Consider the following 15,657-nt stretch of genomic DNA (forward strand, 5'->3'; position numbering starts at 1 on the left):
CACGCGTATTTCGAATTTAAAGTCCTCTAATATGCGTTGCAGAACATGTTGACTATATACATTTTGTTCCTCTTGATATAAGCTTTCGAATGAAGTATGAAGTTTATCTATAATTAGGGGCTAAAGGATCGCAGCAGTCCATTCCATTATTCAAAATATCCATTTCATTATTCAAAATTGGCGATTTCCTAATTTTCACGCGTATTTCGACATTTAAGTCCTCTAATATGCGTGGCGGAACATGTTGACTATATACATTTTGTTCCTCTCGTTATAAGCTTTCGAATGAGGTATGAAGTTTATCTATAATTAGGGGCTAAAGGGTCGCAGCAGTCCATTCCATTATTCATTCATTCCATTATTCAAAATTGGCGGTTTCCTAATTTTCACGCGTATTTCGACATTTAAGTCCTCTAATATGCGTGGCGGAACATGTTGACTATATACATTTTGTTCCTCTCGTTATAAGCTTTCGAATTCGGTATAAATTTTATCTATAATTAGGGGCTTAAGCGTCGCAGCAGTCCATTCCATTATTCAAAATATCCATTTCATTATTCAAAATTGGCTATTTCTTAACTTTCACGCGTATTTCGAATTTTAAGTCCTCTAATATGCGTTGCGGAACATGTTGACTATATACATTTTGTTCCTCTTGATATAAGCTTGCGAATGAGGTATAAAGTTTATCTATAATTAGGGGCTAAAGGGTCGCAACAGTCCATTCCATTATTCAAAATATCCATTTCATTATTCAAAATTGGCTATTTCTTAACTTTCACGCGTATTTCGACATTTAAGTCCTGTAATATGCGTTGCGGAACATGTTGACTATATACATTATGTTCCTCTCGTTATAAGCTTTCGAATTGGGTATAAGGTTTATCTATAATTAGGGGCTAAAGGGTCGCAGCAGTCCATTTCATTATTCAAAATATCCATTTCATTATTCAAAATTGGCGATTTCTTAACTTTCACGCGTATTTCGACATTTAAGTCCTCTAATATGCGTGGCGGAATATGTTGACTATATACATTTTGTTCCTCTCGTTATAAGCTTTCGAATGAGGTATGAAGTTTATCTATAATTAGGGGCTAAAGGATCGCAGCAGTCCATTCCATTATTCATCCATTTCATTATTCAAAATTGGCGATTTCCTAATTTTCACGCGTATTTCGACATTTAGGTCCTCTAATATGCGTTGCGGAACATGTTGACTATATACATTTTGTTCCTCTCGTTATAAGCTTTCGAATTAGGAATAAATTTTATCTATAATTAGGGGCTTAAGCGTCGCAGTAGTCCATTCCATTATTCAAAATATCCATTTCATTATTCAAAATTGGCTATTTCTTAACTTTCACCCGTATTTCGACATTTAAGTCCTGTAATATGCGTTGCGGAACATGTTGACTATATACATTTTGTTCCTCTCGTTATAAGCTTTCGAATCGGGTATAAATTTTATCTATAATTAGGGGCTAAAGGGTCGCAGCAGTCCATTCCATTATTCAAAATATCCATTTTATTATTCAAAATTGGCTATTTCTTAATTTTCATGCGTATTTCGACATTTAAGTCCTCTAATATGCGTGGCGGAATATGTTGACTATATACATTTTGTTCCTCTCGTTATAAGCTTTCGAATGAGGTATGAAGTTTATCTATAATTAGGGGCTAAAGGGTCGCAGCAGTCCATTTAATTATTCATCCATTCCATTATTCAAAATTGGCGATTTCCTAATTTTTACGCGTATTTCGACATTTAAGTCCTCTAATATGCGTGGCGGAACATGTTGACTATATACATTTTGTTCCTCTCGTTATAAGCTTTCGAATTCGGTATAAATTTTATCTATAACTAGGGGCTTAAGCGTCGCAGCAGTCCATTCCATTTTTAAAATATCCATTTCATTATTCAAAATTGGCTATTTCTTAACTTTCACGCGTATTTCGACTTTTAAGTCCTCTAATATGCGTTGCGGAACATGTTGACTATATACATTTTGTTCCTCTCGATATAAGCTTTCGAATGAGGTATACAGTTTATCTATAATTAGGGGCTAAAGCGTCGCAGCAGTCCATTCCATTATTCAAAATATCCATTTCATTATTCAAAATTTGCTATTTCTTAATTTTCATGCGTATTTCGACATTTAAGTCCTCTAATATGCGTTGCGGAATATGTTGACTATATACATTTTGTTCCTCTCGTTATAAGCTTTCGAATGAGGTATGAAGTTTATCTATAATTAGGGGCTAAAGGGTCGCAGCAGTCCATTCCATTATTCATCCATTCCATTATTCAAAATTGGCGATTTCCTAATTATTACGCGTATTTCGACATTTAAGTCCTCTAATATGCGTGGCGGAACATGTTGACTATATACATTTTGTTCCACTCGTTATAAGCTTTCGAATTCGGTATAAATTTTATCTATAATTAGGGGCTTAAGCGTCGCAGCAGTCCATTCCATTATTCAAAATATCCATTTCATTATTCAAAATTGGCTATTTCTTAACTTTCACGCGTATTTCGACATTTAAGTCCTCTAATATGCGTTGCGGAACATGTTGACTATATACATTTTGTTCCTCTCGTTATAAGCTTTCGAATGAGGTATAAAGTTTATCTATAATTAGGGGCTAAAGGGTCGCAGCAGTCCATTCCATTATTCAAAATATCCATTTCATTATTCAAAATTGGCTATTTCTTAATTTTCATGCGTATTTCGACATTTAAGTCCTCTAATATGCGTTGCGGAACATGTTGACTATATACATTTTGTACCTCTCGATATAAACTTTCGAATGAGGTATAAAGTTTATTTATAATTAGGGGCTAAAGGGTCGCAGCAGTCCATTCCATTATTCATCCATTCCATTATTCAAAATTGGCGATTTCCTAATTTTCACGCGTATTTCGACATTTAAGTCCTCTAATATGCGTTGCGGAACATGTTGACTATATACATTTTGTTCCTCTCGATATAAGCTTTCGAATGAGGTATAAAGTTTATTTATAATTAGGGGCTAAAGGGTCGCAGCAGTCCATTCCATTATTCAAAATATCCATTTCATTATTCAAAATTGGCTATTTCTTAACTTTCACGCGTATTTCGACATTTAAGTCCTGTAATATGCGTTGCGGAACATGTTGACTATATACATTATGTTCCTCTCGTTATAAGCTTTCGAATTGGGTATAAGGTTTATCTATAATTAGGGGCTAAAGGGTCGCAGCAGTCCATTCCATTATTCAAAATATCCATTTCATTATTCAAAATTGGCTATTTCTTAACTTTCACGCGTATTTCGACATTTAAGTCCTCTAATATGCGTTGCGGAATATGTTGACTATAAACATTTTGTTCCTCTCGTTATAAGCTTTCTAATTAGGTATAAATTTTATCTATAATTAGGGGCTTAAGGGTCGCAGCAGTCCATTCCATTATTCAAAATATCCATTTCATTATTCAAAATTGGCTATTTCTTAACTTTCACGCGTATTTCGACATTTAAGTCCTGTAATATGCGTTGCGGAACATGTTGACTATATACATTATGTTCCTCTCGTTATAAGCTTTCGAATTGGGTATAAGGTTTATCTATAATTAGGGGCTAAAGGGTCGCAGCAGTCCATTCCATTATTCAAAATATCCATTTCATTATTCAAAATTCGCTATTTCTTAACTTTCACGCGTATTTCGACATTTAAGTCCTCTAATATGCGTTGCACAATATGTTGACTATATACATTTTGTTCCTCTCGTTATAAGCTTTCGAATGAGGTATGAAGTTTATCTATAATTAGGGGCTAAAGGGTCGCAGCAGTCCATTCCATTATTCAAAATATCCATTTCATTATTCAAAATTGGCTATTTCTTAATTTTCATGCGTATTTCGACATTTAAGTCCTCTAATATGCGTTGCGGAACATGTTGACTATATACATTTTGTTCCTCTCGTTATAAGCTTTCGAATGAGGTATAAAGTTTATCTATAATTAGGGGCTAAAGGGTCGCAGCAGTCCATTCCATTATTCAAAATATCCATTTCATTATTCAAAATTGGCTATTTCTTAATTTTCATGCGTATTTCGACATTTAAGTCCTCTAATATGCGTTGCGGAACATGTTGACTATATACATTTTGTACCTCTCGATATAAACTTTCGAATGAGGTATAAAGTTTATTTATAATTAGGGGCTAAAGGGTCGCAGCAGTCCATTCCATTATTCATCCATTCCATTATTCAAAATTGGCGATTTCCTAATTTTCACGCGTATTTCGACATTTAAGTCCTCTAATATGCGTTGCGGAACATGTTGACTATATACATTTTGTTCCTCTCGATATAAGCTTTCGAATGAGGTATAAAGTTTATTTATAATTAGGGGCTAAAGGGTCGCAGCAGTCCATTCCATTATTCAAAATATCCATTTCATTATTCAAAATTGGCTATTTCTTAACTTTCACGCGTATTTCGACATTTAAGTCCTGTAATATGCGTTGCGGAACATGTTGACTATATACATTATGTTCCTCTCGTTATAAGCTTTCGAATTGGGTATAAGGTTTATCTATAATTAGGGGCTAAAGGGTCGCAGCAGTCCATTCCATTATTCAAAATATCCATTTCATTATTCAAAATTGGCTATTTCTTAACTTTCACGCGTATTTCGACATTTAAGTCCTCTAATATGCGTTGCGGAATATGTTGACTATAAACATTTTGTTCCTCTCGTTATAAGCTTTCTAATTAGGTATAAATTTTATCTATAATTAGGGGCTTAAGGGTCGCAGCAGTCCATTCCATTATTCAAAATATCCATTTCATTAATCAAAATTGGCTATTTCTTAACTTTCACGCGTATTTCGACATTTAAGTCCTGTAATATGCGTTGCGGAACATGTTGACTATATACATTATGTTCCTCTCGTTATAAGCTTTCGAATTGGGTATAAGGTTTATCTATAATTAGGGGCTAAAGGGTCGCAGCAGTCCATTCCATTATTCAAAATATCCATTTCATTATTCAAAATTCGCTATTTCTTAACTTTCACGCGTATTTCGACATTTAAGTCCTCTAATATGCGTTGCACAATATGTTGACTATATACATTTTGTTCCTCTCGTTATAAGCTTTCGAATGAGGTATGAAGTTTATCTATAATTAGGGGCTAAAGGGTCGCAGCAGTCCATTCCATTATTCAAAATATCCATTTCATTATTCAAAATTGGCTATTTCTTAACTTTCACGCGTATTTCGACATTTAAGTCCTCTAATATGCGTTGCGGAATATGTTGACTATAAACATTTTGTTCCTCTCGTTATAAGCTTTCTAATTAGGTATACATTTTATCTATAATTAGGGGCTTAAGGGTCGCAGCAGTCCATTCCATTATTCAAAATATCCATTTCATTATTCAAAATTGGCTATTTCTTAACTTTCACGCGTATTTCGACATTTAAGTCCTGTAATATGCGTTGCGGAACATGTTGACTATATACATTATGTTCCTCTCGTTATAAGCTTTCGAATTGGGTATAAGGTTTATCTATAATTAGGGGCTAAAGGGTCGCAGCAGTCCATTCCATTATTCAAAATATCCATTTCATTATTCAAAATTGGCTATTTCTTAACTTTCACGCGTATTTCCACATTTAAGTCCTCTAATATGCGTTGCGGAATATGTTGACTATATACATTTTGTTCCTCTCGTTATAAGCTTTCGAATGAGGTATGAAGTTTATCTATAATTAGGGGCTAAAGGATCGCAGCAGTCCATTCCATTATTCAAAATATCCATTTCATTATTCAAAATTGGCGATTTCCTAATTTTCACGCGTATTTCGACATTTAAGTCCTCTCATATGCGTGGCGGAACATGTTGACTATATACATATTGTTCCTCTCGTTATAAGCTTTCGAATTCGGTATAAATTTTATCTATAATTAGGGGCTTAAGCGTCGCAGCAGTCCATTCCATTATTCAAAATATCCATTTCATTATTCAAAATTGGCTATTTCTTAACTTTCACGCGTATTTCGACATTTAAGTCCTCTAATATGCGTTGCGGAACATGTTGACTATATACATTTTGTTTCTCTCGTTATAAGCTTTCGAATGAGGTATGAAGTTTATCTATAATTAGGGGCTAAAGGATCGCAGCAGTCCATTCCATTATTCATCCATTCCATTATTCAAAATTGGCGATTTCCTAATTTTCACGCGTATTTCGACATTTAAGTCCTCTAATATGCGTTGCGGAACATGTTGACTGTATACATTTTGTTCCTCTCGATATAAGCTTTCGAATGAGGTATAAAGTTTATCTATAATTAGGGGCTAAAGGGTCGCAGCAGTCCATTCCATTATTCAAAATATCCATTTCATTATTCAAAATTGGCTATTTCTTAACTTTCACGCGTATTTCGACATTTAAGTCCTCTAATATGCGTTGCGGAATATGTTGACTATAAACATTTTGTTCCTCTCGTTATAAGCTTTCGAATTAGGTATAAATTTTATCTATAATTAGGGGCTTAAGGGTCGCAGCAGTCCATTCCATTATTCAAAATATCCATTTCATTATTCAAAATTGGCTATTTCTTAACTTTAACGCGTATTTCGACATTTAAGTCCTCTAATATGCGTGGCGGAACATGTTGACTATATACATATTGTTCCTCTCGTTATAAGCTTTCGAATTCGGTATAAATTTTATCTATAATTAGGGGCTTAAGCGTCGCAGCAGTCCATTCCATTATTCAAAATATCCATTTCATTATTCAAAATTGGCTATTTCTTAACTTTCACGCGTATTTCGACATTTAAGTCCTCTAATATGCGTTGCGGAACATGTTGACTATATACATTTTGTTTCTCTCGTTATAAGCTTTCGAATGAGGTATGAAGTTTATCTATAATTAGGGGCTAAAGGATCGCAGCAGTCCATTCCATTATTCATCCATTCCATTATTCAAAATTGGCGATTTCCTAATTTTCACGCGTATTTCGACATTTAAGTCCTCTAATATGCGTTGCGGAACATGTTGACTGTATACATTTTGTTCCTCTCGATATAAGCTTTCGAATGAGGTATAAAGTTTATCTATAATTAGGGGCTAAAGGGTCGCAGCAGTCCATTCCATTATTCAAAATATCCATTTCATTATTCAAAATTGGCTATTTCTTAACTTTCACGCGTATTTCGACATTTAAGTCCTCTAATATGCGTTGCGGAATATGTTGACTATAAACATTTTGTTCCTCTCGTTATAAGCTTTCGAATTAGGTATAAATTTTATCTATAATTAGGGGCTTAAGGGTCGCAGCAGTCCATTCCATTATTCAAAATATCCATTTCATTATTCAAAATTGGCTATTTCTTAACTTTAACGCGTATTTCGACATTTAAGTCCTCTAATATGCGTTGCGGAACATGTTGACTATAAACATTTTGTTCCTCTCGTTATAAGCTTGCGAATGAGGTATAAAGTTTAGCTATAATTAGGGGCTAAAGGGTCGCAGCAGTCCATTCCATTATTCAAAATATCCATTTCATTATTCAAAATTGGCTATTTCTTCACTTTCAAGCGTATTTCGACATTTAAGTCCTCTAATATGCGTAGCGGAACATGTTGACTATATACATTTTGTTCCTCTCGTTATAAGCTTTCGAATGAGGAATAAGGTTTATCTATAATTAGGGGTTAAAGGGTTTCAGCAGTCCATTCCATTATTCAAAATATCCATTTCATTATTCAAAATTGGCTAACATGTTTAACCCTGCTTAATTATTTATGTATGTGTCTGTCCCAATTCAGGAGTCATTTGTCTATGTGTTACATATTAGTTTTTCGTTCATTTTGTAAAATAGATAAGGCCGTTAGTTGTTTACATTGTCTTATTGGGGCCTTTTATAGCTGACTATGCGGTATGGGCTTTGCTAATTTTTGTAGGCTGTACGGTGAGCTATAGTTGTTGATGTCTGTGTCATTTTGGTCTTTTGTGGATGTTTGTCTCATTGACAATAATACCACATCTTCTTTTTTATATTTCCTCATTTTGATGCATATTGTTGCATTTAGGTCGTCCGTAAACCCTCTTATGGTCATTGCAAATCAAAATGTAGCTATAGTGTCACGGTCAATTTTTTTTATATTTTTTTCACTATTCACCGGTTCAATTTGAATAATGAAACATAAACCATTTCATTATTCATTATTCATTTTTCAATATTGAATAGTGAATAATGAACTATTTCATTATTCATTATTGAATAATGAATAATGAACTATGAATAATGGACGTACTTCAGCCCGGTTACAATACCGGTAAAGATCGATTACCAGGTGAAACTTCTGATCTGTGTATTTGAAGAATAGGTTCAAACATTCCCTGTACTAAATGTATGTTTTTTCCAAAACTTTCTTTTTTTGAATTTATTCAACAACAAATTAAACTATTTATTTTTTGATAACTAAGAAAATATATGTTTTTTAAACGGAATGTCATATTTCATTCCCCTCTCATTTTCAAGGGAAATCAACAATTTGTTTTACTTCCCCTCCCCTTTCCTCTAATGCTTTCCCCCTGTCCAGGAAAAAATAAATTGACATTTCCTATTAAATAATCATTAATAAAATGCTATTTGATTTTCGTTAAAATTTAGTTTGTAACAGAATCTAGGACTTATACATTTCTCTAAAAGACGAGGCATGCGGTTATATTTGTTTTTTCTTGTTGACTTCTTGTTTCAATTACCACGTACACGTTTGAGGCTATAAGGTCACCATTTATGAAGATATGAAGGTGTTTTGCAGATATTAGAATAATGTGTAAAAAAGTAAGTCTGGAAGCGAGGCCAAAAAATATAGTTGAAAGCATATAGAGGTGATGAAATATAAAGAAAATATTGTTTGATTGTTGCATGTTTGTTAAACGTCCAGTAGCAAATATTTGATGCATGTTTAGGTCGAATATAATAAAGATCAATTGGCAGTAAAGTGAAAAAGTAAAAAACGTAAAACATATTGAAATATAGAAACGATTATATCTGACCCCCCCCCCCCCCCCCCCAAAAAAAAAGGACAAAACAAATAACAAAAAAAAACCAAACAAACAAACAAAACAAAGCTAGCACCCACTCACACTCGCATATATATATATATACATAAAAAAAAAAAATTGGTTCATGGTGCCCCCCCAGACACCGAAGTCCTGGATCCGCCCCTGTATATTTCTGGATTTGGTAATTAAAAATTCAGGAAATTGAATTGATAAACGGAGTTTTCGGAAACGTCCCTAGTACGGGATCGTGCGAACACAGCATGGTTACCTTTTCAGAAGAACATCGGATGATAAATGGCCAATGCTATACACGCAAGCTGTAAATAATTAACAAATCAATTCTTAGAGTGCAAACATTTGCTCAATATAATCTTACTTCATGGGATCGTGTATAACATATGACTCGTTCATTTATTTACGCTATTGTTTCAAGTATTGAGCAATTATTTCGTCAAATTTAAGCTTCAGCCGTAACGAAACGGTCAATATTTACCATCGGAGATCTATCATAGTATTATATTTAATTGAACTTTCATTGTTTTTGTATTACTTTCATTTGATACCGACCAAGTCAACGAAGAAGATTAATTATTTTTACACGGTTAAACACAGATAAACAACCCAGAATCTTATATAAATACTTTAATGTATCGACAAATGGCTTGGTTGCAACCGGCCTGTTTGTTAAAATACTTTTTATAACCAAAATTTTATTTATATATAATTGCTTAGTTCCAATAAGATACCATTCCTTTCTATTACAGCCGATTCCAATAAGTATACATAACTGCAGGTAATATCTTTGGTTAGCTAGCTTGATAGCTGAACCGTGAAGTCATATTGTTAGGTAAGGTAAACTATCCTCCTTTAAGAATATACTATTCTGACAGATTACCAATCTATCTGTCTGTAGGACTAGACTTCTTCGTAATAGAATTTCATTTTTGACGTTGAAGACTATTCAGCAGCTACAAGGTATCATGCTGGAATCTAAATAAGCTTCTTTAGTTTTTTATGCCCCACCTACGATAGTAGAGGGGCATTATGTTTTCTGGTCTGTGCGTCCGTTCGTCCGTCTGTCTGTCTGTCTGTCTGTTCGTCCGTCTGTCCCGCTTCAAGTTAAAGTTTTTGGTCAAGGTAGTTTTTGAAGAAGTTGAAGTCCAATCAACTTGAAACTTCATACACATGTTCTTTATGATATGATCTTTCTAATTTTAATGCCTAATTATATTTTTTATCCAATTTCACGGTCCATTGAACATGGAAAATGATAGTGCGAGTGGGGCATTCGTGTACTTTGGACACATTCTTGTTTAAACATTCTTTTGATTTGAAAAGTCACATTACTTTTGATTTTGACGTCAAAATGTTTAAATCTTCAGTTTGTGAAGACATTTTCATAATTCGGCAATAAAGATTAAGCTCCGTTGTGATTCAAGTTCGCTTTCACAGCCTTGCTAATTGTTGTTCCTTAAATAGATATAGGAAGATGTGGTGTGAGTGCCAATGAGACAACTCTCCATCCAAATAACAATTTAAAAAAAAGTAAACCATTATAGGTCAATGTACGGCCTTCAACACGTAACCTTGGCTCACACCGAACAACAAGCTATAATTAAAGGGACCCAAAATTAATAGTGTAAAACCATTTAAACAGGAAACCAACGGTCTAATCTATATAAAAAAAAACTAGAAACACATATACATGTACATAACATAAACAAACGACAACTACTGTACATCAGGGGTGGTGTTCTCGAAGCTATCTTAGGATTAGGACGTGTCCTACGTCTATCTTATGACAAGTCTTTGTCCTAAGTCGTGTTCTCGAAGCTCTCTTAACTTATGATATATCTCATTTTTCGTCCTTACTTTAGGACACCCAACAAGGTGTCTTAAGAGCATCCTGTCTTCATCCTAGTGTAATAAAGTTTGGATTTAGCTTTTTGTTCATTATTTTACGTGAAAATGAACATGAAATGAAACACACCCTCGGTTATTAACTCGTATATAAAGAAAAGGTGCATGATTTTAAACTTTGAACTTCGTGTTTCACGATACGATTATACTAAAAATTAAATTCTCTTTTCAAAACAAATTTTTTTCCAGTTTAAAGTCATAAGAAACCTCAAATCAAAAAAAAAATAATGCATATGATTTTTATAACTCAATGGATAGTTTTCATTATAAAACTTATGTACATATACTTTTTTCTGAAGAAAATTCTTTAATTTATTCATATTTAGAAGAAGTTTACTTTATTTGAATAGCTTCCTTCTAGCAAGCAATTCCCCCGACATATTTTCCGTATGCAAGGTGACCTCAGTGTGACCCATCCCGTAAAAATCCGGTGACCACAATACGCATGGATGTCCTTAAAATAAACTATTATCTGAATTTACATGTTAAACACGTGCTCTCTTTCCATGCTTTTTTGTTTATTTGTCTTCAATTGTTGACAAACAGGTGACAATCGTTAAACTTCGGCTTCAAAACACGAACTTTAATTACCTGCCATATTTTCACAACAACACTGACCGATTGAAAAAAAAAATGACAATTATACGAAATTTACACGAAAAAATTATTAATTCGAGCACAGAAGACTAAGTTTATGATGTTTGTATGCATTGGTTCAAGAATTGGAAGAACATTATTTTTCACCGGTCACTCGTTTTTTATGACTTTAAATAACAATCTTTTTTTTATATAACTACATTGGAAATTATGCAATTTATTCTGTACATTTTATTATAAAATTCGTAAACAATTTTATTAAATATTTTCGTCATTAATAAATGTATAATCAACAAATATCTTTAACGATTTAAAATTTCGACTTAGGTTATGTTTAGGACGTCCTAACATAAGATTCGTCTGAGATAGCTTCGAGACACAACTTAAGAGTGTCCTAAGTTGATCTTAAGTCCGTCCTAAAATTGGTCTTATCTATGACTTAGGACGAATCTTAGGATACTTTCGAGAACACCACCCCAGATTCCTGACTTAGGACAGGTGCAAACATGGTTTACGCAGTATATATTGGACGAGTGATGTAGTCTTTCGGAACACCGGATGTTATTCGGAACACTTCTGTTCTTTCTATGACCACCTTTCAAATACATGCGCAAGAGCTATGACTACCTTTCAAATGCATTCGCAATAGCTTACTAATCTGTTGAATATGCATTAGCATCTTAAGTTGCTATAGAGATATTTTACGTATGATCTGAAATTTGGCTTGCCATATAGATGTAATACCTAGATGGGTATTACATCTATGGGTTAAAGAAAGCTAGTTTATCTACTTTTAAAGGTAGACAATTCTAATTCAAAATGTCAAGACGGCCGATGTGATTATATCAATCAAATTAAATCAAATATTTTATTATTTCAATATTAGTACAACATCGGGCATTTTACATTTAACAATTATAATTAGATATGACAATATCAGCAACAAACATGAGACATTGTATAGCATATTATAATGTGACATTTATCATAATAATAGACATAAAAAAGCACTATTTGAAGGGTTCCTATAGATTTGACAGTATAGTTGTCGTAACTGTCCAATTTAAAGCGACGATGTGCTTAATGCATACACGTGCCCTTTTAAGTGCTGCTGTTCTAATTGCTTATATTATGTTTCATGGAAATGTTCAACTAGAAATCATAAAAGATATGTGAACCAACTTTCAGGAAAGATTAGATTTTAGAAAAATAAAATACGTATATTGAACACGTGTATACTAGTTAAACTCGTCAGATACCAGGCTTCACTGTTTGTTTATTAAACCATAGAAATGGTAAATTATGGCAGTAATGATGATAATGATGAATATAATATCGTTATACGTTTTCTTCCTTTCTGTAGATAATGTTTATTGACACATAATTTTGAATTAAGACTCCTTAACACTTTATTCTTACATAACTACGTATTGTAACTGCGCCACATTCTAATAGTTATTTGTAATTGAGAGTTTTCAAAGATTTTTTTGCAGGTGTGTAACAATATATGCCTATCGATGACAATATAGTCTTTTGTATGTAGTATTGAAGATATTTATTGTAAATCTATCTAGAAACGCATATCACGTATTTATTACAATATGATAACAACGTTTATTATAACAAGTTAAAGACCACTTTGAAGCTAAGATACAAATATAAATCATGATAGTTATTTTGTTAAATCTCCAGGAGTAATCCTAATTCCTACATGAAGATAAAGCATTCATGTAAGTGTATAAGATGAACAAGCTGATGATATCATCGTGTTCTATAATTAAGAGAACTCAAAATTGATCAAATGGGCATGTCTTACATATTTTATTCGGATGTGAAGTTACTTGACGTACTCTTTTTTTATACCGAGGTGTGATAATGTAACACGTAGAATGCTTTTATGAACTTATTCCAATTGTATATGTATTAAGTTTAATCACTTTCTACACCAAACATAAAAGCAACATTTCATTATTATATATTGTGGTAAATTTTCCCCTTAGACAAAGATTAAAGTAAGGATGCCGTTGATGTTCTATGTATACGCTCATATAAAATGAAAAAAGGACCTGAAATTTACATGAATATTGTAAATTTCAGGTCCTTTTTTCTTTTTATGACAGGTCCTCCTTTCATATTTATTATACTAGACACTGGTGGGGAATATATAACAAGGAACTAAAAACAAATCAATTGTCAGAAAAATTGCGTGCTCAAGGTTCATAAAATTAGAGCTTACACCAGATCCATTTTGATGGGTATGATATAGTGACAAATTCAAAGTCGAAAAGGGGTTCTTTAATACTTATTAGCGTATTAAAAAATTAAAGTGACACTTACATTTCATTGGTATTCAAGAGAAGAACAAAATTAACAAAATTAATCATCAAGTGATTGAAGGCTTTCACGTTTGTGGTATATGATGGAGGAGTTTGGTCTTGCATTTGAAAACTAGAGCAATGTTACAGAAACATAAATTCAACCAAGCAACATACAACAGGTTCTAAAGCATTGACATCTTCTCCAGATGTATTCTATACATGTACATACTTCTTATTTCTGAATATTTTTATTTTTATTGTTCAACGTCCAATGTCAATTATTCCGGTATATTAGAAAAGATCCGCAAATAAGTCAAATTGGTAGGTCCATTAAAGTCAACTTTGGAAAAAGGCACATAATTGAGGACTGCTGGAAAAAGATTCTACCGTATGTATGATGAGGACAGAAAATACAACAATAAGGACTTGTAATGTATTGATTGTTGATGGTCATCAAACTACTGGATTTAACAAAATTAATAACGCCAATAAAGTATCACATTTATTGTTCACATCAGACAAGCTAACAACATCCGGTTACACAAGTATAGCTAATAACCAAAAAGTTAATAATGGTTAACTACCAAAACGAATAGCAAAGTACCAAATGAATATTACAGATATTACAGGACTTATTAAGGAAATGTATCTTAAGTAGGGTAACAGATTTAACGTCACTCTTCAAGGCGGACAAGACACCAATCTGAACAGCCAAACGGAAGTCTCCCTTTGTAGGAGTTTCCGGACTGAAGAGTTCTATGTAGCCATATATATTCTCCTTGAAATATTCGAAAAACTATATAAAATTTACTTATCAAATATAAGTGGCGAGAAATGGAGATGAAAGGACGAACGGAAACGTACCAAAAGATCGAGCACCTACAATGTATTAACAATATACCATGCAGACTATAGGACAGGCTATATCACGACCGATAAAATAAAAAAAAATCAAAGGTATATGTCGAGTATTTATAAGCAAATACAGAACGAAACTAATTGCTCTTATACCATTTATTTGTACGCTACTATCTAGCCAAAGGTCTCTATTCATTATATTAATATTGTCTTGAATCTATGGTCAGTTAAGATAAACATAAAGATAAGGATGTTCATTTGAGTTGTCTTTTGAATACATTCGTATTAGTCTGTCTATTTAATGACAAAATTATACACTGAACTGTCGAGGGTCATTATAATTTGTTAAATACAAACTATATGTCTATGTCTTGTTTTCTTAATTTGGAAAGTAAACACCACTGGGAATGTACTCACGTAAATCAGATTGATATCGTTCGTCTTCCAGGAAAGTAAACACTACTGGGAATGTACTCACGTAAATCAGATTGATATCGTTCGTCTTCCAGGAAACAAGCCTACTCCATAAAATAAGTCAAAACAACCATTATACAGTTAATTACAAATATGTGTACGACAGCTAAATGTACTGTTAATTAATCTTTAATTTACTACCATGACATAATGATTTGATCATTTAAATATGTTACTATTGATTGAACATTATATATAATAACATAATATAATTATACATTAAAACCGAGATTAAAACCAATCCATATCAATCATTTGGGTTTGCTTGTGAGACGTGTATCCAACCTTGACCTTTTCAAATTTAGCGGGAAAGATTAGTGAAATAAGTATAGTGTTGTGTGGGTTCAAAAATCTTCAAAATAAACCGTGTTTACAATACAAATAAATACGTGCATATGATTTATGTT

At 32.9% G+C, this 15,657-nt stretch overlaps 1 protein-coding gene across 2 annotated transcripts in view; it reads right to left on the minus strand.

Annotated features, from left to right (window-relative positions):
* LOC134724620 (RYamide receptor-like) overlaps positions 1 to 15,363 on the minus strand; it is a 67,136-nt gene extending 51,773 nt beyond the window's left edge. The window contains exon 1 of one of the 2 annotated variants that reach the window (XM_063587756.1): positions 15,255 to 15,363. The gene's annotated coding sequence lies outside the window, so the exon portion shown is untranslated. Of the gene's footprint in view, positions 1 to 15,193 lie in introns of both variants that reach the window. The other variant, XM_063587755.1, reaches the window with a different exon arrangement.
* Positions 15,364 to 15,657: the final 294 nt, after the last annotated feature.

This window comes from Mytilus trossulus, chromosome 7 (genome assembly GCF_036588685.1).
Source record: "Mytilus trossulus isolate FHL-02 chromosome 7, PNRI_Mtr1.1.1.hap1, whole genome shotgun sequence".
NCBI classification, from domain to species: Eukaryota; Metazoa; Mollusca; class Bivalvia; order Mytilida; family Mytilidae; genus Mytilus; species Mytilus trossulus.